Source organism: Pleurodeles waltl, chromosome 2_2 (assembly GCF_031143425.1).
Source record: "Pleurodeles waltl isolate 20211129_DDA chromosome 2_2, aPleWal1.hap1.20221129, whole genome shotgun sequence".
In the NCBI taxonomy this organism is placed as follows: Eukaryota; Metazoa; Chordata; class Amphibia; order Caudata; family Salamandridae; genus Pleurodeles; species Pleurodeles waltl.
In genome coordinates this window covers 339,698,964-339,710,984 of record NC_090439.1, presented here as the reverse complement: position 1 = coordinate 339,710,984, position 12,021 = coordinate 339,698,964, and the positions used below count along the sequence as shown (strand labels likewise).

The window sequence follows — 12,021 nt, the reverse complement described above, 5'->3', positions numbered from 1 at the left end:
AACTCTTAGATTGTTCATGTTTTCAGAGTGACTAGGCTTAGAATCATAGTTTAGTATTGATTTCAGGAGATATAATTTTCATATTGTGTGTTCTAACCTTTTTCTTACTACAGGTCTTCTTCCCAGCCGTTCCCTTCCTAATCCCCTCTTCCCCTCTTGAACTCTCTCAGTCTCTGTGATTTATCTATCAGAGTCTTGGAGCTGTTCAGTGGTGGACGTGTTGGGAACGTGCACAGACCCTGAGGATCTGGTGACTCTGAAAGAAAGTGGTGCTGTGGTGTGAGTCAGGGTGAAGGGACATTTGGTGACACCCCACCTGTAGCTTCATCTTGGAGAGCCACTTTGACTCTGCCAGCTCGCTGATGATATCAATGGTGGGAGTCAGGTGCCTTTCCCATTTGATCATATGGTTGTTATGGAATATTGGCAACTACTAATGGAGAAACCCAAGAAGTGGGTCTCATGGCTTTCCTAATGATTCCTGCTTCCTTCAGTTGCCTGAGCTCCTGTTCCACTTTGGGTAACAGGTGAATTGCTATCCTCCTGTGGCAGAGAGAGAAGGGTTCAATCGACTTGTTAATGTGTAGACTAACTGATCTGTTCTTGAGGCATCCAGTTCTGCAGAAAAATGCAGAGAACTCCTACATCTAATTCTGCAACATGAATGGAAAAAGCAAACTGGACGAGGTCGAGACCTTGTGCCTTCTGGCAACCAATGAGGAATCTAGTCCTTTTTTGGGGGTACAAACACTTTAGCCCAAGTGTTGGAGTGGCAGTGGCTGAGGTTCGCCTAAAATACTTCAGCATGCGCAGTGGCATGTTTCTCCCAAACGCATTGGCTCTTAATGCCTGTAGGCTGGAGAGTTGAGGCTTAGGCAGTAACTGGTAGATATCCATGGACATCAGGTTGATGGAGGCCCGTGTGTCGATGGAAGCTGTGACCAGGGTGTCCTGGATGCGGAGTTGGCATCTCACGTGGTGCAGGAGTGTTTGGCCCCTGGATGCACAGTGGGGATGGTCTGTACTGTTCCTTGTTCATCAACATCATCCATATCACTGTCTTTCTGTGCATCAAGTTTGGCATCAGCTGAGTGCACCTGCTTCTGCTGAGGCATTATGGACTTTTGGGTCAAGTGACACAACCTTGCAAAATGGGTTAGCTTGCCCCATTACATACCCATCTTATCAGTGGCTGGGTGCTCACCCATGTGTGGGTATTGACCTTCATAGAACCGACATGGGTGGACAAGTGGAAGGGACTTCTTTGGAATTCGCTTGGTCTTCGAGCTGTCTTTCAGAAGTGCATTGATTTTACTGATACTGATTTCTGCAGGGCTGTCTCTATGCGAGAAGCTCTGGCTTTGGACAGCTCTTTGGACCGAGCTAAAGCAAATATGTTCCTCATCGGCATGTTAGGAACTTGGAGGATCTTCTCGCAAAGCTTGGACAAAGCGAACCCCTATATAAATCAAGCCCTGATCTCATCATCTGCAACAGGCAGGGTGCAGGTGCTGTTCAACTCCTTGATGCACACAAAGAAGACATCAACAGATTCATCCGGGTTTTGGTGAGCTTGTCAAAGAAGGAATCGCTCGTAATCCAGATTGGCTAATGGTTCATTGTAGCAGTAATGGAATCCCTGAGGGTGATATTTGTGAGGCGGGATCCAGCTTCACTGACATTCTTTGCTATTGTGTGTATGCTGGCCCACTGTAAATGAAGAGGCAGTGGCCATTTCTGCTCTTTGGTCAACCTCAACTGCCATAAGATAGTTTTCTAGTTGGTTCATTTAGTCATTCCAGTGAGCAGCTTGGGTGGGAGGGGGCCCATCGAGTACAAATGGCTCCAGGTTTGGGAGAGAAGCCATAGGTGCAATGTGTGTGGCACAGTCACAGGCATCATCTGAAGAGGCACTGGCCCAAGGTGACTGGGCGGAAGTGTCCTTGCCACTTGGCACCTGATCCTACCGGCGTGTCCTGAGCTGGGGTGGGGGCGAGGCCAAATAGTAATGAGTTAGCAGTTGCCTAATTTGGCTTATTTGTGACCGCTTCTGCTGGGGCCTGCTGGGCAATGGTGCTAATACTTGCAGTAGCTTCCTGAGCACATGCTCCCAGGTGCCTGGCCATATGGGAGGGGCACCGCTCCTTTTGAATTGCAGGCATCAATGAGGATCCGGGCCTTCTTGTCACCAATGTGATGTGTGCAGCAAAGCACCAGTACGACACAGATACCGGAGCTGTGCAATACTTTACAACTGACCCACCTTGCCCCTGGGCCCTTTTTATTGTCTTCCTACATCTTCATGACTGACCGCATCATGGCTCAGATATACACAGGTGGAGCCAGCCAATCCCCCTCCAATGTGTTACATAGTAGGGAAGACCAGCTGGTGCACTGCAATGCTACAAATATCTTCTAACCCTTAAATTCTTCCTAATTATCCCTCTATGTAATATACACCAATGACCTGAGAGCTAGCTTCTCTCTTGATTAAAATAGGAAGTGTTTCCTATCACAAGTCAATAAGGATTGTTTTCCTTATTGAATATTCTCAGCGACTATTTACAATGTCTCCTTAATTATTCAGCCAGCTCATGAATAACACTAATGTCCAAATTCTTTAGAACTGAATTCCCTGGAACTTCTTTTACTTGTACAGCCATTCAGTTCTTTAGCTCAAAATTAGGTTACTAACTTGTCTTGAAGCTGTCCTCCTCTTTTTACCTTTAATTTTGAGGACTGAGGGCCTGATTTGGAAGTTGGTGAATGGGATACTCCATCATGACAGTGATGGATATCCCATTCACCAAAATCTAAATCCCATTATTTTCTATGGGATTTAGATTTTGGTGGAGGGATAACCGGCACCGTTGTGACAGAGTAAGCCATCGGCCAATATCTAAATCAGGCCCCAAGTTTTTTTATTCTCCTCAGAATATTCTTATATTCTTCTTTCCGAACCTAACCATCAGGAATTCAAGGAAAACATTCTATGACAAAAAGTGGGAATACACCCTGGCTTGCACACCAACTACCAGGGGCAAAGTTTAAAAAATGAGAAATTTATATACCAATTCTCCTTAGAAATACAAGTGCACCAGAAAGACACCACTCTCCGTGACAGAGAGCTAGTTGAAGTGCTCTCGAGGCTGGGAGTTTAGGGCCAGATGCAGGTAGGCATCCTTTTGCGAGTTGCAAATTGTGAGTCCCAGCGACTCGCAATTTGCAACTCGCAAAAGGAAATGCAGAAAGGTGTCTCAGACACCTTCTGTAACTTGCTATGGGGTCGCAAAGACCCACCTCATAAATATTTATGAGGTGGGTCGCAGTTTGCAACCCCATAGCGAGTCTAGGCACTCACTGGGATGGTGGCCTGCTGGAGACAGCAGACCACCATGCCCGTGACTGCTTTTAAATAAAGCAGTTTTTTTTTTCTCTTTGCAGCCCGTTTTCCTTAAAGGAAAACGAGCTGCAAAAAGAAAAAATACTGAAACCTTTTTGTTTCGGGTTTTTTCAGAGTAGGCAGTGGTCCATATGACCACTGCCTGCTCTGAAAAAATATTTTTGTTTGCATTCACAAAGGGGAAGGGGTCCCATGGGGCCCCCTTACCGTTTGCGAATGAGTTACCATCCACTTCAAGTGGATGGTAACTGCGAGTTGATTTGCGACCGCTTTCACGGTCACAAATCAACTCTACATCGCGATGCAGTCACAAATAGGAAGGGAACACCCCTTCCTATTTGCGAGTCGGAATCACATTTTGCGAGTCGGTACCGACTCGCAAAATGTGATTCTGCATCGCGTAAGGGCGAAAAATGCCGTTTGCGAGGCGCAAAAGCCTTCCTACATCTGGCCCTTTGACTGCCAGTTGTGTATCCACTGAATGATGAATGCCATCTTGGAATTCTCTGCTTTGTGATTGCTGAGAGTTTTACACAGCAGCACAAGGAAACACCAAAAGTGAGGCAGGCATTGTCTCCAGTGTTGGTACTTCATAATGTGATGTAATTTTGACCTTGTAATAACACTTTTAAGAGCACAGACTGAACCATTCTTGGAACCAAGTTTCCAATTATAAAAGATGTGCGTACTGTGTCACTGTACCATTGGAACTAAGCTACACCTGACTGAAGAGGTCCAATCAAGGCAAAATTGGTCTTGAGTTGCTTATGTTCCAGTTCAGGAAGACCCTGGCCTGGAAAGTCGGACTGAACTGTTCCTTTAGGGGCTGGGTCAAGACCAATTTACATATGGCTGGGTACAAACTAAGGTGGCATGGTGTGCAAATTATCGATGGACTGGGATGCTGCCTAAAATAATTCCTGTGTCTGAGATTAATTCAAGCATTCCATCCATCACATTTTTGTGCACTTCAGAATAAATATGGTGGATGCTCAGCAAAGTTACAGTGTCTTCATGGGGGCCACTGTGACAGCGGCTCCTCTGAAGACTCAGAGATCTCAAAATATAGCAGTAGGCCATCCGTCACCCTGGTGGAATTGCAGGCCACCCACCAAAAGCTAAATAAAGCCCACACTAGTAAAAATGGACACAGTAGTTGAGTGATGTTGGATGTAGGTTAGGTAAAAGAGGACAGGTGAGGGGTAAGAAATAAACTGATGAGGGTGCCACAGTAGTGGTAACTGTGGAAGAAAAATAAAATGTAAAGCCCTTGGCTGACAGTGAGGAGTGTAATGTGTTGTGAGATGGGTAGATGAGGTTACTGATTATATGTGAGAGATGTTGGGGGTGAGACCCTCATGAGGAGATGATACTTTGAAGGTAAGCAGACTAGGCACTGTCGAAAATGTTAAAGAAAGTGTGTTTTAGGCTTGTGCTTAGATATCTAGAATTTCTGGAGCCATGTTCATGCCATCTCCGCTCTCATTGCTGGGATTGAGGAAGTTGATCAAAATAGGCATCTTTTCTAAGATTGTATGTCTATTAAGGGCCAAATCCCAGCATCGAGTTTCATCAAACTTAATTCACTTAATTCTCCATTTATCTGAGGGTAACAAAAAAACTTGACATTCTCTGTGGGGTTTTTTGCATTCCATTTGCCCAAGGAAGCTCAGACACCACTAAGTTCCAACTGCGCCATTGCAGTGCTGCATGTCAGAGGATTATAATTACCTAACACTCAGGTTCCGGTAGATTACTGGGTTAGCCTATCTTTCGTTAGATGGGACAGAGGATAGTGTGTCTTATCCTGTTACCATCAGCATTGCATATATGTATTGACATTTTATAACTCAAAACCACTGTGTTTTTTACTATCCTGTGAAAATAAACGTAAGGTGCTGGGAGATAGCTACTGTATTTCACTAGATGTTTTATAACAATAGAAAATACATAAATATCTCAGAGTGTGACTATCGAGACAGCTGTGCACCCCTAGGCTTTTGTATCCTACGTGCAAAGCATTGCGGATCTTGTTCCCTTTTAAACTTGTCCATCAACTCTACGACAATGGGTTTTTCAACTGAGGTGTCATTTTACTAGATCAGCAAGTCCAGCATGATCCATGAAACCTAAACGTGTAAATCAGATCTTCTTGAGCACTTATTTTCCAAAGAAGATTTTCCCTGAGCATAGAGAATGGAAGTGAAAATTGAGCCACAAAGATGCACGGGATGCTTAGGCTAAAATACAAATTAAATCCTCACTAACCCCCTACTCAGCAAGGACCCAGTTTCTCATTTTCATATACCTAGGTCACATTATTACCATTACACTTCAGATGTTTGCCCAATAGAAATATACTAGCAGCATGATGGGGCCCAAATCTCAATGAAAGCTGCCCCCACTACAGGTCTGTAGGGGCAGAGCGGGTTCTATTGTTCTGTTTATTCCAGGATCCTTGTACATATTGGTAGTTATGTTTTACTGCGCTGCTTAGAACAAGCAGGGTTTCCTTTTCACAGATGAAGCTTGTGGGGGTGCAGGACTTGAAACAAATATTTGGTTTACGGCGTACACCTTATCAACTCATCCGGACAAAAGTTCCCACTCTTACTGGTCCCAAGCCAGACGAAACTTGGATATAAGTGAGAATTAATCAGGGACTGTAGGTCAAATCAATTCATTCATCACAGTTTCAATTTCAATCTTTGGAGTCAATGAAGAGAGTTGGTGTGTCATCCAAGGTTTTATTTAAAATAGTTAGTAAGTAAATCTTTATTTTTCTTTCACAAAATAATCAGTAAATTCATAATCAGTATTCATCATTAATATTAAAGCAAATGCATAAAGTCTGTCCCATAAAGGAAAAATCCTATTCTGGCTATGAAGGATGAGAAAAAAGCATCCTTTAGAACCTATAAAGAGCTCTAAATTTGAAAGGTGAAACAATTAAGCTTTTAGAATACATATCAAATCATAAGCAAAATGTCCCATAAGGAGAAGTTTAAGAAACTAGGTGGAGGCTCAGAGCACCATAGGTTCATGCAGGGGAAATTAAGGGGCATATTTATACTCCGTTTGCGCCGGAATTGCGTCGTTTCTTTTTACGCAATTTCGACGCAAAACTAACTCCATATTTATACTTTGGCGTTAGACGCGTCTAGCGCCAAAGTCCATGGAGTTAGCGTAATTTTTTAGCGTGGATACCTACTTTGCGTTAATTATATGCAAGGTAGGCGTTCCCGTCTAAAAAATCGACTCCGAGGCATGTGCGTCGGATTTACACTCCCGGGCAAAAATCACGCCCGGGAGTGGGCGGGTCAAAAAAAATGACGTACGGCCGCTTTTGCGCCGTTTTTTAGCGCCTGCAAAAGGCAGGCGTTAAGGGACCTGTGGGCTCTGAAGGAGCCCAGAGGTGCCCTCCCATGCCCCCAGGGACACCCCCTGTCACCCTTGCCCACCCCAGGAGGACACCCAAAGCTGGAGGGACCCATCCCAGGGACATTTAGGTAAGTTCAGGTAAGTGTTTTTTTTTTTTTTTTTGTGGCATAGGGGGGCCTGATTTGTGCCCCCCTACATGCCACTATGCCCAATGACCATGCCCAGGGGACAGAAGTCCCCTGGGCATGGCCATTGGGCAAGGGGGCATGACTCCTGTCTTTGCTAAGACAGGAGTCATTTCTATGGGGGTTGGGAGTGAAAAAAAAATGGCGCAAATCGGGTTGAGGCGAAAAAATTGCCTCAACCTGACTTGCCCCATTTCTTGACGCCCAAGCCCCATATCCCCCTACGCCGGCGCTGCCTGGTGTACGTCGTTTTTTTTAACGCACACCAGACGGCGCCGGCGGCTAACGCCGGCTAACGTCATTCAATAAATACGGCGCCCGCATGGCGCTTCAGAATGGCGTTAGCCGGCGCTAATTTTTTTGACGCAAAACTGCGTTGGCGCAGTTTTGCGTCAAAAAGTATAAATATGGGCCCAAGGGTCTCTCAGAATGAATCTGAGAAATAGTTGAGTCTGGGCCAGAAAAGATCTGAAGTGAAGGCTCTAAAGTCAAGTTTTCTCTACTCTAGGAACATGCACTTAAATGTTTTCTCATCAATAATTCCCTGCAATTAGTTGCAATTCTCTTTAGCTCACCCACTCAGGTGGCGGTGTCATCATGGGAACAGGAAAGCTTCTGTCATTTAGGCAGTCTAAAGACAATGACTCGCAAACATTAAACTTCTAACAACAAACATTTGTAAACACTTTTAGCAAGTTGAGGTACGATTCCCACCATTCATGTACGACAACACAAAAACAGTTCATGGTTGGATCTCTGCATTACATTGTGATCTCACATGGTTCTCATCCATTCTAAGCTGAACATACTATTGTTCATATGAAACATTCCACTGAAATCAAGGTAAACGTTTTAATACATTATAATATTTTATGAAAAATATGCATATGGGAAGGTTGTAGTGTAACAATTTTCTATTAACATTCCTGAACTAGGTCAGGGTTTTGTGAAAAGAATGAAAACACAATCTACAGTCTTTTTAACTAAATACATGTAGCTATGACAGGCTACTGCTCTCAATTATGTTTAAAAGCAGCTTTTCATCTGAGGCCTACACGTTTATTTCTACATGTTAATTCCATACATTTTCATTATTATAAAGGCTACTGCACTCACCATTATAACGGGCAGGATCACTGCTATGAAAAGCAACCTATTGTTTTGCACAATAACTGTGGCATGATTTATAATTACTAATCATTGGAAATATCCAGCAACTGAAAGAATGGAAGAGCAGGTCAACCGGTTTCATGAATAATGTTTCATTTTGATTTAAGACCTTATTTATAGTTTGGTAGATGGGATACTCTGCAAAAACAGATATCTTGTCGGCCATAATACAAATGCTATAGCGTATAATACACTTGTAATACTGGCAGACATAACATCAGTGACATTTGTGCCAGTCTATCCCATCCGGCAAACTCAAAGTAAAGTCCTAAATTTAATGGCAATGGTTAATGAAACATTTCCTAGCTAACACAATGGAAAGTTTCAATTCTATTAAGGATTCGGAGGTGAGGATTATGCCGCCCTTTCTTCAGCCGAACATTTGATAAACAAACTATTACTCCCATGACCTGTTGGGAAATCAGAGTACTTAACAACCAATAAAAACATGTCAAAAGAACCAATCTAGATCAGCAGTCAATCCATAATGAAACCATTGTTAGGTTCTCCTCTTCCTCTTTTGTCGCACAAGTCAGACTGTTGAAAATCGTTAAGTGTCTTGTGTCACTGGTTCAGATCCTAAGAATAAAGGATACATTTTGAGAAAATGATATCCTGAACTTGAAAATAAAAATCTCATAGAAGTGGAAACAATGATTTTAATCATTATATAAACAAACACAATCCAAAGGCATCATGTACATGAATGACAATTTATAATGAGTCCTTACTTACTCAATACGTGGAGGGTTCCCTTAAATATGCTATATTTAAAAGATCAGCTAGGGTGGGATAATCCTCACCTCTGAGTCCTTAATAGAATTTAAACTTTCCGTTACGTTAGCTAGGGAATTTTTAATTCTGAGTCACGACCGGAGGTGAGGATTATGCTAGTTCAAAGTTTATCCACAACTAATTGAGCCATATCAAGAACTGGTTTAAACTAAAATCTCTTAACCCCTTTGCAGCTAGTCCTTTTCCCCCTCAGGTGCCAAGTCTTTTTTTAGCTAATTGGGGCAGTTTGTGCTTAGGCCTTATAACTTTCTGTCCACATGAGCTACCCACACCAAATTTGCGTCTTTTTTCCAACATCCCAGGTATTCTAGCAGGACCCAGAGTTTGTGGGTTCCCCTGGAGGAGACCAAGAAATTAGCCAAAATACAGCAAAAAGTTCATTTTTTTAAAAAACAAATAGGAAAAAATGGCTGCAGAAGAAGGCTTGTATTTTTTCACTGAAAATTGCATCAACAAAGGGTATGCTGTGCTAAAATCACCATCTTGCCAGCTTTTAGGAACAGGCAGACTTGGATCTGAAAACCATATTTTTCAACACTATTTTGGTATTTTACTGGGACATACCTCATTTTCACTATATTTTGTGCTTTTAGCCTCCTTCCAGTTAGTGACAGAAATGGTTGTGAAAACAATGCTGGATCCAGGAAAGCTAAACATTTCTGAAAAGTAGACAAGAAAGGGTCATTTGTGTAGATCCTACAAGGTTTTCCTGCAGAAAATAACATCTGAAATAAAAAAATATTGACACTGAGGGGAAAAAAACAGCAATTTTTCTCCACGTTTTACTCTGTGACTTTTTCCTGCAATGTCAGATTTTTTAAAGCAATATATTGTTTCGTCTGCTGGACTATTCTGGTTGAGGGACATATAGGGATTGTAGGTACATCAGGAACCCCAGGTCCCCAGAGCCAATAAATGAGCAGCACCTTGCAATGGGTTTTCATTCTATACCGGGTACACAGCAATTAATTTGCTGAAATATAAAGAGTGAAAAATAGGTCTCAAGGAAACCTTTGCATTTCCAGAATGGGCACAAGATAAGGTGTTGAGAAGCAGTGGTTATTTGCACATCTCTGAATTCCGGGGTCCCATACTAGCATGTGAATTACAGGGCATTTCTCAAACACACTTTCTTACATTTGAAAGGAAAAAATTTAGAGAAAGACAAGGGGCAATAACACTTGTTCTGCTATTCTGTGCTACCCAAAGTCTCCCAATAAAAATGTTGCCTCACTTACATGGGTAGGCCTAATGCCCGCGACAGGACATGGACACATCACATTTTTCCAAAGAAAACAGACCTGTTTTTTGTAAAGTGCCTAGCTATGGATTTTGTCCGCTTGCTCACCTAGGCACCTAGGCAAACCTACCAAACCTGTGCATTTTTAAAACTAGACACCCTGGGGAATCCAAGGTGGAGTGACTTGTGGGGCTCTCACCAGGTTCTGTTACCCAGAATCCTTTGCAAACCACAAAATTTGGTTAAAAAAAAACTTTTTCCTCACATTTCGGTGTGGGGTCACCGCACCAGAACAAATTTCCTACCACCCAATGTTTCCTGCAGTCTCCCGGTAAAAATGATTCCTCACTTGTGTAGGTCGCCCAAGTGCCTGTGACAGGGAAGAGCCAAAAATTAGTCGCAATTGAGGGGGAACCAAAGCGGGTCCAAAAGGGCAGTTTAAAAAAAAACTATTTTTAGGCAGACAAGTTGGGCAGAACTTTTATCTGTATAGATGAGAAAATGCTGGGTGGTAGGAATTTTGTGGATTCCTGCAGAGTCCACACACACAAAAATGTGTGATTTCCGACATAGTTGGAGGTTTGCAGGGCATTGTGGGAAAGAATATGGAGCGAGTTGCATGTGAAGCACACCACCCTGGACTCACTCAGATGTTTAGTTTTCAGATGTATCTAGCTCTTGTGGATTTTTCTACATGGCAGTGTTCCAAAGTCCAAAAAGTACAACCCTCACCATTCCAATTGGGACGATTTTGAGAGTTAGACAAGCTCTCATGGCCAAAATTTTAAACCAAAACCCAAAATGATAAAATGTAATCTTGCTTGCCATGGGATAAGATGTTTTAGTGTGCGGGGGAGAGCTGAAAGACTTTTACCCCCTCAGATGGGGTGGGGGTATAACCATACCCATACTAGTTGGTAGCCACCACCCCACTATTTTTTTTTTATTTTATTCCCTGGCATCTAGTAGGCTTTCTGCTCCCCAAAGAAGTGGATCAGGGGTAATTGCCCCATCTGCCCACCGGTAGGCAGAACAACTTGGGCCCCATTTATTTTCAGGTGGGCCAATGGCCCTGGGCAGATTAATATAGGCAGATCTGCCCCCGAAGTTTTGCAGAAAAGGCCCAATAAGAAAATGGCCCCCTGGGGATCGAATCTTGCTAAAGGGGTCGCTCTCCTTATCAATATAAAAAAAAAAATTCCCTGGTGCCTAATGGCTTCTGCTCCCCTGGGGCAGATTGGCCTTTTTAATATAGGCAGATCTGCCCCCAAAGTGGGGCAGAAAAGGCCTAATAAAAAATTGTCCCCCGGGGAGCGACCCTTGCCTAAGGAGTCTCTCCCCTTATCAATATATAAAAAAAAATCCCTGGTGTCTAGTGGCTTCTGCCCGCCCTGGGGGCAGATCGGCCTAATTAATATAGGCCGATCTGCCCCCGGGGGGGCGGCTTGATAAAAAAATTGCCCCCCTGGGAGCGACCCTTGTTTAAGGGGTCGCTCTCCTTATCAATACTAAAAAAATAAAAAACATCCCTGGTGCCTAATGGCTTCTGCCCTACCTGAGGGCAGATCGGCCTAATTAATATAGGCCGATCTGCCCCCGGGGTGGGCAGAAATGGCCTTAAATTAAATGCCCCCCTTGGGGAGCGGCCCTTGCCCAAGGTGCCTCTCCCCTTATGACAATTAAAAAAAAAAAAAACTCCCTGTTGTCTAGTGGCTTCCTGCAGCACAATCGCTTTACAATAGTGCTGCAGGAATGCACAGAGAGACATGAAAAGGGAAGGAAAAGACTTTCCTTCCCTTTTCATGCCTCTCTGCCTCCCCTGCCCCCCTTCCTGAGGAGAAACTAAT

The 12,021-nt window shown here is 43.4% G+C and overlaps 1 long non-coding RNA gene across 2 annotated transcripts in view; it reads right to left on the bottom strand.

Moving 5' to 3' along the window:
• Window positions 1-7,807: 7,807 nt before the first annotated feature.
• The window catches only part of LOC138282371 (uncharacterized), a 49,476-nt gene continuing 45,262 nt past the window's right edge, over window positions 7,808-12,021 (bottom strand). For both annotated transcript variants that reach the window (XR_011200941.1, XR_011200940.1), the window contains one exon: window positions 7,808-8,718. This is a non-coding gene — a long non-coding RNA (uncharacterized lncRNA). The remainder of the gene's footprint in view (window positions 8,719-12,021) is intronic.